Raw genomic sequence first — 15,033 nt, 5'->3', positions numbered from 1 at the left:
TAGTAGCCATCACGATTGGCTTCAGATCTTAAACTACCCACATCCTTTTCTTTTTCTGTTGATCCTTGGTGTCACAGTCTAAGCTGGTATAAGTAGCTCCTGCACATCCAGACAGATGCTCAGAACCTCAATCATATGTGTGACAGACAAGGCTGGGGAAGTCCTCAGCATCTGCCAGGGTGATAGCTTCATACCTCCTCTGACCAAAGGCTTGTGACTGACCCCAGACCTGGAGGCTTGGGGCTGTGCACCCCTGGGCTGTACTGTAGCAGGCACCATTCCTGCTGCAGGGACTTCCTTCATCCCATCTGTCCCTAGATCAAAGCAGAGGCCTCAAAAGGCTGGCTGACTTACCTGGGGCCCATAATTGAATGATGGCATGTTGGGCTTGGGTCCAAAAGCCTGCAGAGCCTCCAGTTCATCCTACGGGTTTCCCTGTCCCCTGTGGCTGCAGTTATGAGAGAGGGTGTTGCTGATCCCAAACACAGGACTTGGTCTTCTATGAAACAAGCCAGGGATGAATTCTCTCAACTGAAATCTCCAAACTAGGAATAATGAATGAGAGAACTCTTATATCGCAAGAGGAAGCATCCAGAATCCTTCCTTCCACATGCACTAAGAGGCGCTTAGACTATCTAATCCTCCCCCCTCCATCCCCCTACATGCTGTTTAAGCACAAGAGAAGGAACTTCCATGCAAGTATGAGGACCTCTGTCAGGCACACACAGGGCCATAATGACTGTGTCCTTTATGCCCCATGTTCTTCTCAAAATTGGGGTACCTAAGGAAAAGGGAGACCAGCCCCTCACTGTCCAGCTGGGGGTCAGCTATATTGTAGGAGCCCACTCAACCCTACAGCGGCAGAAAGAATCCCAGAAGGATTCGTTTCCTCTAGGACTAGGGCTGGGAGATGCTCTATTGAGACTAGAGCTCAAGATGGGGGTAGAGTGGAGTGAGGTAAGCAGTCAATAGGTCCCTATTGCAGTAAGAGAGAGGGCGCAGGCTTCCCCAGAGCCAAGGACAGACAAAAAGTCAATTGATAGAGCCCTGGGTTGTCTGAGACAGGAAAAGACCATAAGAACACAGTGCCCCCCTCAAATCGTGGTAGCTTAGGCACCTACCTTACCACTTTTGTAGAAAGCACTCCTTTTCCTCCACGGCCTCCTCTCTTGGCTGCCCTGGTAAACCAGAAGGGAAAGATGGATGTGCATTTGTTCTTGTGGCTGCTGTAATGAAATCCCACAAATGAGTAGCTTCGAACAACACATATACACAGTCCCACCACTCTGGAGGATACAGGTGCTAAGCAGGTTGCTGATGAGGCTGTGCTCACTGGGGTTCTAGGAAGAATCTTTCCTGGCTGCTGGTGCCTGCTGTTCTAGGGACTCTTTAGTTGGTAGATACAGTACTCCATCACGCTGTGTTTCCTCCCTATGAGCCTTTATGTTTGTTTTCCCTCCTTGTTGTCCCTGTATCCACACTTCCTCTTCATACAAGAAGTCAGTTAGCCTGACTCAGTAGCCCCTTAAGAGTCAACATTTTAACCAGCTCAACTCTGTAAAATCTTGACTTCTAGACAAGACACATCTAGAAACCTGGGGGTGTCAACACACCTGGCGGTATCAACACACTACTTAGGGGAGACATAATTAAGTTTAGAATTAGATAATAAGAAAGAGAAACATAGAGTGTCACCTGTCTCCAGGCCACCCGTGTGATCAGGAAGAAAGCACTGAAGCAAATGTGGACAGAGCTTGTGCCTGGTCCACACTGATGGTCCACGTACTGAGAAGGGAATTCTTTCTACTCCTGAAAATGACTGAGAGGCTCCAGCATGTACCTCAATGTCCTTGAGGGGTGGCTTCCTAGCCAGGCATATGTGTAATCACCCAAGGGAAGCAGAGAAAGCTGTATCTTATTCTCACCTCCAATATGCCATTATATACCCAAGATGCATCTGGGGGCTAGGCCTGGGACAATCAGTGCAACGTCGAGTAAATAAAACCAAGCAGGGGAAAATGAATTCAGGAAGTAATGACCTAGTACAGGCCCTGTGAGAAGAGAAGGGGTCTGATGGACCCTGCCCCAGGGTAGGAGACTCTGTCCAGCAGACAGACAGCAAGGTTAGGCTGAAACGATGCTCAGAGCTCTGACCCAGACCAGTGCTGGGACCATCCTAGACTTGACCCACAAGGGAAGTCTGCATCCCCCAGAAAGACTTTTCTGCCCCCCCCCCACTGGGCAGTGGATATAGATTTTACGTGTGTCTGCAGAAGGCTAAAACTGTCTTCAACCAAAACCACAGTGATCAGATGCTGTCTCAGACAAGGATGGGAGCATTTCCTTAGTTGGAAGAACTTGGGCAGACCGTGCCAGAAGTGGCTTATAAATAGACCGCTACCTCCTCCCTCCTTCTCTTAGCCCAGGCTCCTGGCCCCGAGTCTCTCTCTCCCATTTGGCACAGTCCCAGGTGGGTTTTAATTAACAGTCTTGCCTTCTCTGCTGTGCACATCCAGGTTTTCCCAGGCCTGAAACACATACTTCTCTCTTCTTCTCCCCTGGCTTTGAGGCTGAGCGGAAGGTTTTTGGAATCTTTGGGCAATCTTAGAAACAGAATGGCATCTCTCTCCTGTGGCACCTCTTGCCTGTCAGGAAGGAATGTGTGGAAGAATGCTGCCTACCCTTTGTGAAGGGGAGGCCTTCAGCCTTGGGTTTGGCAGAGACCTTTCTCTGTCAGACATCAGCCTTCATTAGAACACAGTGAGTTCCCCAAAGTAACGGAGAGGTCTGTAAACAGTGCCCTGTGCCTACTGTCCCCATCTCTAAGCCCTACAAACAGATCTAGTCTCTGTCTAGCCACCTAATGTGTCACCTTTCTCTTCTCAATTTAGTGAAGCAGCCTCAGCCAAATTGGACATATGCCATTCTCACCCATTACCAGTAAGGGTGACTACTGTGCCAGTCAGTTCTTTGCTGTTAGAACAGTCCCTGAGACAAGACAACATATTAAAAAGGGGGGGGGGGTTGTTTTGTTTTTTGTTGTTGTTTTGTTTTTTAGCTTATGCTTTAGATATATTACTTTGGACCTGTGGAAGTCTATTGCAATAGGAACGTGTAAAGGAACAAAACCACTTGAATTGTGGGTAGGAGACAAAGAAAAAGAGAGGGGTATCTTACTATCCTCAATTCCAAGAACAACTCCTAGTGACATAAAGGTTCCCTACTAGGGGGACCCCCCCCCCCATAAAGGTGCCACAACCTCCCAGTTAGTGCTATGCTGAGGACTAAACCTTCAATGCATTGGGCTTTGAGGAACATTATAGATCAAAACTATAGCACCCACCTGCACTACTGAACCTTTTTCCACCTCTTATGCCTCATTCTCCTTACAATCTGGACAAAGACATCTTTGCCAGAAATACCTCTTGTGCCCATCCCTGTGCCTTCATCTGCTCGTTCTTCTCAGGGTGCCTTTTCCAGAGTAAGAGCCTCACGTTCCAAGGGGAAGCTGCTGACCAACAAATGATGTTTGTCGTGCTGCCAAGGGAAGGGACAGCACGGAGCAAATTGAGTTAGAGGGCCTTGGATACCACAACCCCCAGGACAGCATCAAGACATAGCAGTATACTTAATGCTCTCAAGATGCTTGCTTGGCCTCATCTGACTCAGTGGTTCCCAGGCTTTCTGACCATAAACCTGCTTATCCCTCAAGCATCTACTAAGGGCCTCTACCCATGGTGTGTGAAGAGCCACACAGTGTTTAGGGTTCATCAATTCCTCCCATGGTGGGTCTGTGAGTAGCCATGGTAATGGGGAACCAGGCTTTATGTCTGGATGGCCATTTCCCAACACTTTAGTTCTCTGTGTCTAAGGAGTAGGTTATTTGGGGCAAACGGTAATTCTCACCCATCAGTGCAGTAGACAGACTTGGGAGGTGTCAGATGGTATGCTGAGGTCAAAGGAAGTGACATGCTCTCTGCCTTTCAAGGCCCCCTCTGGCCCACCAGCCTGCCTGCCCAAGGTACCCTTGTTTCCTCATTTTCAAAAGACCCATTACCATGTAAAGGGCAGCATGAGGTCTACCTGATACTGCAGTGGGGGTGGGGGAGGCAAACACCAAACTTGACACAAAGGGAAATCAAGGGTTTCTGAAGGCTGCAGGTAGCATCCTTTGGATGCTCGAAGGGTAGTATTGTGTCTTGGATATTTTTATTGGTGTCTGGTTTAAATTATTCACAGATTTGACAGCACTGGGGTTGATCTAGGGACTCTGAGATAAAGTACTAGGTCTCTTGAGGGAGTGCGCTCTGTGTACCCAAGCTGCTGGAGTGACTGACAGAGGGGCTGCAGTAAGAGGACATTCTATTACTCTGTGAGGACAGAGCCCCAAACAGACCCAGATGGCTCCCCAGGTCTGCCTTTGTCCATACACAACTCTCTGACACATAGGGCACTGGCACCTCACTGTATTGGGTCCTTGGTCCCTAGGGCCTGAGGGTCTGCAAGACCACAATAGGGGGATGGACCTATAAGATGCAATAAAATAGGTATTTCTTTCTGGTGGTAGAATTACAGATAGCTACAGCTACTGAACAACACAGAAAGGACAGGTGCTCTCTGAACAATACAGGATGTGGAGAACACATGGAGCAAGAACCAGCATCTGAGATCCCATGCCCTCCCGTTCCTGGGGACAAAAAAAAAATCTGCACTATTGCCCGAAAATAGGTGGATTTAACCATTAGTTTCAGAGAGAGGAACCCACAGCATTCTCTCACAAAGGTGGCTGGGATGGTTAATTTCAATTGTCAATATGTCACAATCTAGAATCATCTAAGAAAAGAATCACAGCAAGGAACTGTCTAGATCAACTTGGTTTGTGAGCATGGCTGTGGGGCGTTATATTGAGTAAATTATGTGGGGGGATTGAGCCTACTTTAAGAAGTACAATTGTCTGGTTTTGCATCCAAGACTGTACACAAATAGAGAGAGTGAGCTGAGGAGAGAAGTGCTGTGGACACTTCTCTCTGCTCTTGACCCAAAGTGATGTGACTGGCTGTTTTAAGCACCTATCACCTTGGCTTCCATGATGAATCACAATCTGGAACTGTGAGCTGAAATAATCTCTTTTTTCCCAAAGGTTGCTTTCCATCAGGGTGTTTGTCGCAGCGACAGAAATAAAACTAGAATAAAGGTCGCCATTAGTTTAGTTTTCATATGTTTGGTGATCACTGTCATTTTCCCACAAGACAAGTCACAGTATCATAGGGCAGGAGAGGCGATGCAGAATGGAGAATTGGAGAGTGCCAGGGAACATTCAGGCACAGGCTTGGATCATGTTCTGTCATCATATTGGAGGGGCCAGATCAGAAGAGTCCTCAGATGAAAGCAGCATTCTCCAGGTCAGCCAGAGGCCCCAGCTGAAGCCCGGCCTGGCCCTTCCTGCTCACTGCTCTCCCATGAGTCTTGACTAGGTGCACACACAGTGGAGGAGGAGCTAGGAAATCCTAATTCCCAATGCTTAATGATGGTATCACTCGCTTCCTTGGATTGAGTCCCAAAGGGGTGGTTCTGGAAAGCCAGGAAGTGGCAAAGCAGCCAGATAATCCCTTCCATACCCTCCAGAGAACAGCACTAAGCTAATGTATTCACTGCTGCTTCTTCCTCCGTTGCCTCCAAAAGAGAGGGTAGCCAGACTCTGTGGCAGCCTGAAGGCCAAATGCAGTCTAGTCGTCTGAGGAGCTTAGGGCAGAGACAGTGCCAACTCATCTGCCAGCTGGATCATGGGAGGGGACTCATTCATGTCACCTGAGGCTGGCCCTGGACCAGGCTTAAAAGGGACACAGGGAGAAGGAATAAGAGTTCTGTCCCCTGAGCCTACATCCTGCCCATACATCAGACAAGAGCCCTGGTTCTGTAAGTGGCTGCACTCAGCCACTTTCCTTCCAGAACCTTCTCTTTGTCTTCACATCCTGTCTTGTACAAGTGTTAGCTTCACGACTGTCTCAATGTCCCTGCAGTCATGGCCTCACTCAGGGTTGGGTTTATCCTGCTAGCCGGTCACAGGCCTGCCCAACCTTCCTCCCTTACTTCTCAAGATCTTGTACACTGTGTCTGCCAAGTAGCCTATCATCCAGGGGGCGTTCCTTAGCTCTATGCCCCAGTCCTGATCCCCAGAAAGTACTACTGAGCTGGCATGAGCAGGTTATACTAAGCTCTTGCTTCTGGATCTTACCCTCTGGCAGTTTTTCTGCCCTTGGAAGACCATGCCCAGGCCTCCTGTTGCTTGATGGTATGGGAGGAAGCGGAAAGCAGAGACAATATGGATCACAGGGCAGTAAGAAACAGTCTCACTTAAATGCTGATGTCAATGTAGGGGGAGAGGGGGAAGGAAGTGATGCTGGCCTGCTGAGCAAGTGAGAAAGATGACGCACAGGCAAGTGTTCCCCATCTCATGGAAGGCTTGGCACCTGTGCTTGCCTTTGTTCAGGCTGTCAGGGTACCAAATCAAGCTCAGCACCATACTTTCTGAGATCCTGCAAAGCACAGCCAGGGAATGGCGGCTCTGAAGATGGCTCAGCTCTGGGCTTCCGTGTCACACCTGGAAGCTCCACAGCCTGCTGCATGCTGACCCACTCTCCTTGCACACCTTATCCACAGCTAAGACCCTCTCTCTCTGCCTGGTACCCACGCATGTACTGGCAGCTCCAGCTGAACCGCACACAATGTAAGCAGCTAGGATATGGGCATCTCAGAAAAGAAAGTCCCACCAAGGCATACTCTGTTTTCTTCCTCTTATAGAAATGGGATCTACTGTTTTGCTTTTATTGAAATCCTCACTTCTCATCTGATCTCACAGACTTAGTTTCTAATCCATCATCTTACTCGAAATCTTGGCCCCCAACTTAGGACAGTTTGATTTACAGCTTCTCAGCTTCACTTTGGGGCGGAAGCTATGTCCATTCAATGGAAGCCACACTTCTGGTTTTAATTTCCTTCCTCTCCCAGACTGGTAGTGAATGGTGACTCTTGCCATTCTGGGCACTGCATCAAGCCGCAGCCCTGAGTCTCACCAGCCATGATCAGCGCTGTGCTGGGATGTTCCGTACACTAGGCATGTTCACTGCATTTTCAACCCATTGCTTTAACGTAGCATGAGTTTATTGGGTAAGTCAGGAATCATTTGTGCAAGTGAACTCATCAGCACACATACCTCACAGCTGCCTACTGAGGGAAGGATGTCCAGGCCCAGACCCTGAGCAGCTACCCCTGTTCTGGTCTTTGGTTCTGGTGGTATTCAGGTATTTACATTCTGAAATTCTACTAGACTGGACACATCCTATTGTGACCTGAGCTTATGAGCAGTGAGGCTGACATACTAGTGACTCTGTCAGCACTGAGGTACTCTAAGGAATTCCTCTTTTTTTCCCCACAGCGTGTTAGTCCTCAGGGCTAGATTCTACAATGGAGTCTGCCACAGCAGCCAGGAGCCCCCGCCCAGGTCTTTGGCTGTGGAGTAGAGTTGGCTGACAACCACTAACTGTGCCCTCTGGGTCCCCACACTATGTTCATGCAAGCCACACCTGCCTCTCTCAGCTGCTTCCCATGAGGCTGGCGTCCATTTGAAGCAGATATCCATAACTTGAATTTTAGGGTAGGGCCACCATGCTTAAGGTGGGGTTTTGTTAATGAACAATGTTACTTGCGAAATCCCCTTCATCAACCTGGTCCAGATTTTCTCAGACCCGTGCCAGTTTCAAGCTTCCTTCTTCACCTTTCCCTCCCTTCCTCTCCTAGCTTCAGCCCTCCATGTTGGCTGAAAGTCTCTCTCTCTCTCTCTCTCTCTCTCTCTCTCTCTCTCTCTCTCTCTCTCTCTCCCCCTCTCTCTGTACTTTACTCTTTCAAACATGTTCCCTTGTGAAGTTACATTCAGTCTTGTTCTAGAGCCTCTTTTTGGGATAGCCTGCAACATTCAGCCTCAACTCATGAAGGACAAAAATTACAAGCAAAATTCACTGTCCTTTGCTTTTCTGCAAGATAAGCTACACCGATTCACTCGTTCCCAACCATAGGCCATCAGATATTTGTTCTCACTTGTGGTTATTTGTGAACTACACTCCTATATTTGCACGTACCTACCATGTGTCCATGCTAGACACAAAGGTTCTTGATATAAAGGTTCCACTGGTAGCCCTGAGGCCTTCACAACCACAGCAGAGGTAGTCAGTAGTATCAATTTTACCTCCCTGTGATGTCACTTCATGATAGCTGAGCCAGGTATGCAATGTCTATTTAATATTTCCTAATGCCCATGGGACAGAGCAGAAAGTGGGCCACCTATCAAACGTGACTGATCATATCACATGGCACCAGTCATCCCAGAGAGCACCCAAGTGAAAACTTATGCAATGTCAACCCAGTTTTAGTCACGAAAAGGCCCCTTCTCATATTGGAAATGAAGCAAACAGATGTACCCTCAGACAGCTGAGCCTGGCTTTAGAGAGGAGACTGGGTAGAGGCTGCTGCTGTTAAATTAGATCCTGCTTCCCTCATCCCTCTGGACGGGTTAGAGTATTCAGACCTTCATCATTCTATGTGGGACACTGTGATACAGGAGCATCTGGGGATATTGTAACCTTCCCAAACCCACCAGACTTTGGCTCCACTCCCTTTACTGGGGTATGAACTAGGGTCAGAGGATCAAAGAATCCCATGGTGGCCTCTGCGATCCCTCCATATGGAGTCTAGTGTCTCACTAAAAGATCCATTTGTAACTGAGGAGCCTGTGAAGTACCTGTGTTATAAGCATGCAGACCTGAGTTCAGATCCCCAGTCTCCAGGTAAAACACGGGAGAGAACAGCAAGCATCTGTACTTACACTGGGGCTGCAGAGAGAAGCAGCTCCCTGGAACTCATTGACTGACCAACATAAATGATTAATGAGCTCCAGATGTGGTAAGAGGCCATGACTCAAGAGAGGGGGTAGTACAACTGCAGAAGACACCAGACATGGACTCATAGTCCACTAATACACACATGTACATGGGCACCCTTGTCTACACATGCCCACACATGAATATGTTGATACACATATAACACACACACGCACGCACACACACACACACACACACACACACACACACACACACACACACCTTCAGTAGTTCCCAGAAGCCTTGGAGAGACAGCTTGAGCTGTTATGTCTAATATGTCATGGCTCTAGAAGACTGACTACAGCCAGCTCATCTTTGCTGCTTCCCCTTTACCCACCCTAACACATGCATGGTACACAGGCCCACGCCCAGTGCATATCCATTTGCTCTGGCCGCTCTCCAATGCTGAAAAAGCCACGGACTTGGCCTTAACCTTTATGACTTAGCTGGTTTCCTTCATCCATCTAAAGTACCTTGCCTGCCACCTTGCTATCTGACAAAGCTGACCTTGTTTCTGAAGACAGGGTGGCCTTCCTTATGAGCCCTGGCTCAGCTACCATAAAGTGATGTCACAGGCGAGGTAAAATTGATACTACTGACTACCTCTGCTGTGTTTGTGAGGGCTTCAAAGAAGGCCTCTGTCACTCTGCCCTGCATTTGAATTGCTATGTCTGTCACACGGGAAGTGGTCCAGGGAGAAAGGAAAGACCACAGTGCTGACAGTGCTTGTCTCTGGGTAGGGAATTTACTGGGATTAAGTCTACCTTTTTTCCACTTGGCTATATTTTCTGTATATATTTTAAATAATAAGTTCAACTCTTTTCATGATGAGGGAAAAAAAGTACAAGATTATTCCAGAGGGGACATGAGCATGGCTTATAGCAGACTGCCTACTTCAGGACATCTGTGATTTGTCTTCCTGTCTTTGACACCCCAGCCCTGAGACTGGAACACAGGGGCAGGTATGCATTAAGACCATTGACCCATCTGGTCCAACAACCCTGCTGAGAGCTAATTCCAGCCCTCCAGCTTCCAGCTCTACTACTTTATACATGGGAGGGAGGGAAGGAGGGAAGGAGGGAGAGAGAGAGAGAGAGAGAGAGAGAGAGAGAGAGAGAGAGATGCTAGAGTGTATAGCTCCTTTCCTCCTGTGTCACCTGCTCCTCAGGTAGGGGCACCAGACCCCAGACTAGTTCTATGGCTCTGCCCTTCCTGGCCCAGGATAAGTATCTGTCTTAGCTCTGGAATGACCACATCCATGCCCCCACCACAACTCCGAATCTGAAGTCATTCACCAGGACAAGATTACTAACTTGTGATAAGGTTTGTGAATCCACATTGGAGAGCCTGGAGGTCAGGTCATCACACCAGGGCAAGCACAAGAGAATACAACTCAGACAGCCTTACTTCTATGGCACCACATCTTCTCTTCCTCCCTCTCTCCTCCTCTTCTCTTTTTCTTCCCCCCTTTCCATCCCCTTTCTTCTTCTATTCTTCTTCTGCCCTGCCTTCCTCCTTCCTTCCTATGTCCTCTCCCTCTTCCTTCTCTTCCCCATCTCTTCTTCCTCCCTCTCTCTTCCTCCCTCTCTCTTCCTCCCTCTCTCTTCCTCCCTCTCTCTTCCTCCTCCTCTTTTGTCTTCATTTTTATATTACCCTCTGGAGTTCCTATCTGAAATCCAAGCTAATTTCACCAAAGCTATCAGCTTACCATGCTTAAGAGAGGCACTGGACTTCCCAGAGAGTGGAGCTCACTCTGCAGCTTCTCTGAAACATCAGTGGCTGGAGGCTGTCTCCCGGAGTCTCTGAACTCCTTCTCCCTGCAAAGCCCTAGTAAAACAGTAAGAATCCCTGGTATTCCAGAGACCTGCCCACATCCTCTACTGTTCAGGGAATGTAGCCCTTTCACTATCAAGACACGCCAAGGCAGACGCTATAACACGTGCATTGTGGGGATGGGCAGAGAAGAGTGGAGCAGGTAGACCAGGCTTTCTTTGTCCCGGTGGGTTCTATCAGCTCACGACTCCACCTAATGGCCCCTAGAATCAGAACACCAGTATCCACAAGTGCAGCCAGATCAAGCTCTGGCATCCAAAGGGAAGAGACCTCAGTCCACTCCCAGCACAAGCAGTCCTTTGTGTCCCATCTGGCAGCCCTAGCTTGTCCAAAGCCAGTCGTGACATCAGCTGACTCGAAGGACTGTAGAGTGAACAGGGAGTTGGAGAGTGTTCTCTCTAATAGCAGAGAACTGAGGGAAGGAGGGAGAGAGGGAGGGGGAGAATTTCAGGGGAAGAATATGGAGTGAACATACTTTATTTAAAACTGAGTTCGAATTTCTGCATTGAAGTTTTGAAGTTCTAAATTCCAGGACCCCAGAATGGGGCTGTGTTTAGAGACATGGTCTTGAAAGAGATGATTCTGTTAAAATGAAGCCATTAGGGTAGCTCTAAATTCAGTATGACTGATGTTTCCATGAAGGAATACATAGACAGACAGACAGACAGACAGGCGTGCACACAGACAGACACACACACACAAAGGGGGAGAGAGGAGAGAAGATTGCTATGTATGAGGAAGGACAAAGGTCTCAGAAGAAACCAACCCTACTGATACCCTATCAGGCCCCTCAAGGGTGATGAAACAACAGAACAAGTTTGCATTGTTTAACAGCAGCCCCCATGCACACACCCTATTTGGTGGCACAGTTACAGCATCCAAGCTAATAAAATCCTGAAATTCCTTGTCACAGCCTCAGGATACCTCATGCCTTTATCCTGACTTCAGCAACAGTGTTTGAAGCACAGGCCTTCCTCTACAGATACGGAGCCACTACAACACAGTAATATTGGTTTACAAACGTCTTAGGGCACATATGAATAACATGTTCTACTAAAAGATTTGATCCAAAAAATAATTTTCTTCTTTCAATTTTTAAGAGAAATTAAACCTTTATTTTTTTGGTGGGTGTCAAGAGTACCAGGCCACAGGCATGTGTCCACTGTGCCTGACGGAGTCCCTTGAAGCACCTACTGCTGGATCCACACCAATCCATGACACTGGGCATCACAAGACCCAGATTAGGTAACCCCAGGAGTTAAAAGCACAGTTCTCAGGTGAAGTTGCTGAGCCCAGTGTGGGTGGCCAGCACTGGCCTTTGACCACAGCTGAGCAAATAAAACACAGGCTACCTCCGAGGTTGAACTTCGACTGCCTCCTGCTTCCTCGCCAGGGGCCCAGAGTTTGAGAAGCATGCTATGTGTGGCTGCCTAACTGCCTTGCAGACACGTTGGGCAGGCCACATTTTCCTGGGTCACACCAGGCAAAGCCAACAGGGAGAATAAATAGCTGACTTTGTGGGCTGTGGCTGTATCTCCCCAGGACCCCCTCCACTGGCCCACAACTCTCCAGGGATTCTAGAACATTCAGAAAGAAGACCTCATCTGTGGTAAAAATACAGGCCTGCCAGTCGGTAGCTTAACTGGCTTTCCTGGATAGAGAGAATAAGCAAGAGCTAGCCTGGTCTGACTGGGACAGGGAACCTCACCTTCTTCATCCCTACACAAGTCTGGCTCAAGTACATTCCAAACACCAAAGAACCCCAAAGGATGTCATTTGGAAAATCATGTGTTGAGTGGTCTCTGAGCTTTAGTTTGGGAGGGATAGCTATGGTCTTGCAGTAAATGGCTGGTCATGCAATTAAAAAAAAAAAGAAAGAAAGAAAGAAAAGAAAAGAAAAGAAAAGAAAAGAAAAGAAAAGAAAAGAAAAGAAAAGAAAAGAAAAACAAACCCAGCAGGTTCAGGGATCCTCAGGCTGGGGCTATGAAAGAACAAGGCAGATGGGGTGCTCCCCACAGGGTTCCTCAGTGGAGAACAGCAATCAAAGCAGGTCCTGTTCCAGGAGCCATGGGAAAGCAGTGATGGTCATCACAGGAACAAGGTACAGTTTTCATGGACAGAATCATCAAAAGGTCTCAGTCGCTGCATGGCCATCGTGACCAGGGCTGTCATACACACAGTGTTCAGGAATGCAGCTCTAATGCACACCACGACAGGCACCTACACCAGAACAGTCATGGACAGAACGTGTCATGCACACCACACGTTACACAAAACACGCTACATGCTGTGTCCAGCCTGTGAGGCATCTCTGCTGAATCCATTAGCAGGCCAGCAAGCAAGGCTCTCCCCTCCATGGGAGCTCTGAGGCAAGCTAATCCCCACATACCTAGGATGTTAAATCATTGCTTCTGCTGTGGGCTGCCCAGGTACATCTGGCTCCATTTAGTCTCCCCCACTGAGCAGAAACACATGTGGGCTCTGTGCTTTGAGGTGGGAGTCTGTGTGCACAGGGTTCTGCAGGCCGGTGGGGGCCGAGAGCTGTGGGGTAGGGTGTAAGGCAGCTTTTCACAAGTGTGGTTTTTGGCACACATGTGTTCTGTGAGATATAATTGGGTTCTATGGAAAAAAAAAAAAAAAAAAAAAGGTTTCCTCAGAGAAGGGAATTTGGCAAACTGCACTGATCCGGGGCGAGCCAAGAATCATGGGCTTCCTCAGAGACTCTGAATAAAGAGAATTGTTTCCTAAATGTACTTTGTTGGATTACCCGGAAGGAAACTGGTGAGTGCAGGTCAACAGGAAATCCAGATTTCCAGCGCTTGAAATTTCTGGAAAGGTATCAGCTCACACAATAGGAAGTCCAGAGATGGTTACTCTCAGGACTCAGTATTCAAGCGTGTTATTGAAGCCAGCTTATCTTACATTTTCCCCTCTGTAGTTTGAATTATTACCTTTCCTGGGCTAAAATGGCGACTGCAGTTCTGGGTCCCATCACAGACTCTCTGTAGCCTGAAGGAAACGTTTCTCAGTGATCGAACCAGAGACCTCCCTCCATATTGTATTAGTCATGCTGCTGCCTAAAGCAGATAGTGGAATGGGGCTCACGGGGCTCGAACTCAGAACTGAATCTACACTAACTACTAGCTCAGGGGACTTCATGCTATCTATCTTCAATCTTACTAGAGACCTTTGAGGATGCTCCAACTTTGAGAGAGTCTTCCCTGGTTGCTCTAACTGCTGTTTAGTTTTCTGTCAACTTGGCACAAGCTATGGTCAGTTGGGAAGAGGTAACCTTAGTTGAGAACGTGTCTCCATCAGATTGGTCTGTAGGCAACCCCATGGAGCACTTTCTTGATTACTGGCTGATCTGGGAGGACCCAGCCCACTGTGGGCGGTGCAACCCCTGGGCAGATGCCCCGTGTTGTACAAGAAGACAGACTGAACAAGAGTAGACGGAAAGAAATAATTCTTCAAGTTATCCTCTGGCCTCCACACACCAGCCGTGGCATGAACACGTACGTGCACACACGCACGTGGTGAACACACACCACCAGCAGCAACAAACAAACAAAAATAAAACACAAAAAGTATAAATAAATGTGCCACTGGGTTGTCTATAATTTAAAGGAAATGTAATTTAAATTTTTACTGTTTTCTTACAGTCTGTGAACATTGCTTTTTCAGTTGGCTAAGACATTGCTGAGGCATAAATGTTCCCTAAGTTATTTGGGTCTAGCTCTGAGAAGTGTCGGGGTACTGCTGGCTATGGTGGTGTATGCCCATCACTCTAACATTTTAGAGGTAGAAGTTGGAGAATTAGGAGTTTAAAGCTAGCCTTGGCTACATAGTGAGAACTTCTGAGGGTATAGCTCAGCAAAAGAGTGCTTACTAAGCATGTTCAAGGCTCTCCACTCAACTCCTAGCTCTGCAAATAACAATGTTGATGATGGTGGTGATGGTGGTGGTGGTGATGATGATGATAGAGAGAAACATGGAGTCCTAGGAACAAAGTTGGGAACTTGCACTGTAGAGAGATCATGATTTATAAGAGGTCAGATTGACAGAGAGCTGGAGCCTGACTCACTTGAAGCCCATGAAAGGTGTACAACAGAAAAGGCTTTTATTAAGAAAGGAGCAATGAGAGGGGAGGCCCTTGGTCTTATGAAGGCTTGATGCCCAGCATAGGGGAAGGCTAGGGTGGTGAGGTGGGAGTGAGTAGGTGGGTGGGGGACTACCCTCATAGAAGCAGGGGATGACATAGGGGGTT

At 48.0% G+C, this 15,033-nt stretch overlaps 1 long non-coding RNA gene across 1 annotated transcript; it reads right to left on the bottom strand.

Annotated features, from left to right (window-relative positions):
- Positions 1-358: 358 nt before the first annotated feature.
- Positions 359-11,003, bottom strand: LOC117705004 (uncharacterized). The gene is made up of 3 exons (XR_004606409.2): positions 10,642-11,003; positions 1,122-1,178; positions 359-545 (listed from the first exon to the last, which is right to left on the bottom strand). It is a non-coding gene; the product is annotated as an uncharacterized LOC117705004 (long non-coding RNA).
- Positions 11,004-15,033: the final 4,030 nt, after the last annotated feature.

This window comes from Arvicanthis niloticus, chromosome 3 (assembly GCF_011762505.2).
Source record: "Arvicanthis niloticus isolate mArvNil1 chromosome 3, mArvNil1.pat.X, whole genome shotgun sequence".
Classification (NCBI taxonomy): Eukaryota; Metazoa; Chordata; class Mammalia; order Rodentia; family Muridae; genus Arvicanthis; species Arvicanthis niloticus.
Note: the sequence above shows the minus strand (reverse complement) of the source record. Positions and strands in the feature narration are given on the sequence as shown.